Consider the following 816-nt stretch of genomic DNA (forward strand, 5'->3'; position numbering starts at 1 on the left):
GTCACAACGTACAGTCCACTTACAGTCATTTGGGAGAAAATTAAAGTGATAATTAGACTTGCATTACAATCTGCTGGTAACTTGTAGTCTACTTACAGCTACAATGATATCTTAAGATTTACAGTCTAAATACACAAAACTTAATAACATGGGAATAAACAGACCAACCCCCACATTCCAATAATTCAAATACTCAGCAGTCAAATGTGTATGCGTGTGCATGTAAATGTATTGAGGTTATGCAAAACTATGGTGCATTTAAACTATGAGATCATTTGGTCCACACATTTAGATCATTTAACACAGAGAAAAGAAAAATAACAGAGGACTGCATATGAATGTATGTGTTGTTTCCAGGATAAGTTGGCACATAGAATGCCACCAATCAGGATATACCACACAACAGAGAATAGCTTGTAGCGTCCGAGACTAATCTCCATGAGGAACACAAATCATCCTCAGGAATTGGTAATGAACGCACATCAATCAAAACAAAGAACAAAAAAATAGATGGAATTTGTGTTGTCCCTGCAAGTGCCATAAACCTGCAACAACAATAGCAGCAGCTTCTTCCTAGCGACATTTTCCCGGGCCAGGTATCTATCAATGATGTTGACAGTAAGGAATAAAATTTCACCCAGTAGCTCAAACTTATAGTGGACCTGCATTGGGTGAGTTCGCCAGGTCAGGCCAGACACACAACTCTGTACTAGATAACTTGACCGGGGTTCCAAGCAGATAATTACGTTGGTCCTTCTGTAGAAGCTGTAAATTTCATCCACATATTCAACAACCGCAAGGGAGTTGCCAAAGTCG

At 39.2% G+C, this 816-nt stretch overlaps 1 non-coding gene across 1 annotated transcript; it reads right to left on the reverse strand.

Moving 5' to 3' along the window:
• Positions 1-336: 336 nt before the first annotated feature.
• LOC125511873 lies at positions 337-470 on the reverse strand. Its single transcript, XR_007285145.1, has one exon. It is a non-coding gene; the product is annotated as a small nucleolar RNA snoR80 (small nucleolar RNA).
• Between the last annotated feature and the right edge of the window lie 346 nt (positions 471-816).

Source organism: Triticum urartu, chromosome 5, assembly GCF_003073215.2.
Source record: "Triticum urartu cultivar G1812 chromosome 5, Tu2.1, whole genome shotgun sequence".
NCBI classification, from domain to species: domain Eukaryota; kingdom Viridiplantae; phylum Streptophyta; class Magnoliopsida; order Poales; family Poaceae; genus Triticum; species Triticum urartu.